This window comes from Penaeus monodon, chromosome 15 (assembly GCF_015228065.2).
Source record: "Penaeus monodon isolate SGIC_2016 chromosome 15, NSTDA_Pmon_1, whole genome shotgun sequence".
Classification (NCBI taxonomy): Eukaryota; Metazoa; Arthropoda; class Malacostraca; order Decapoda; family Penaeidae; genus Penaeus; species Penaeus monodon.
Genome location: NC_051400.1, coordinates 7,451,601 through 7,451,868, shown reverse-complemented (window position 1 = coordinate 7,451,868; position 268 = coordinate 7,451,601). Strand labels below are relative to the sequence as shown.

The window sequence follows — 268 nt, the reverse complement described above, 5'->3', positions numbered from 1 at the left end:
GGATTTGATGTTATGGTTACGCGAGATATTATGATTATTTTGTATTAATAATTTGCGTCCAGGAACATGTTCTTCATTGAATCAGTGAATTGGGGAATTAGAAAAAAAACCCGCAAAACAAATGCAACATTAATAATAATCCAAAGCAGATAAAAGTAAAAGCAATAACAAAAAGAATAACAATAACAACGTAAATCAGCAGAATAGTAGACATAATTACAAAATCTATAGACGCCGACATTATCAACAGCAAAGTAGATAAATAGAT

General features: G+C 29.5%; 1 protein-coding gene across 1 annotated transcript in view; it reads right to left on the bottom strand.

Moving 5' to 3' along the window:
• LOC119581721 (neurogenic locus notch homolog protein 1-like) overlaps nt 1-268 on the bottom strand; it is a gene marked incomplete in the record, with an annotated part of 24,689 nt that overhangs the window by 7,688 nt on the left and 16,733 nt on the right.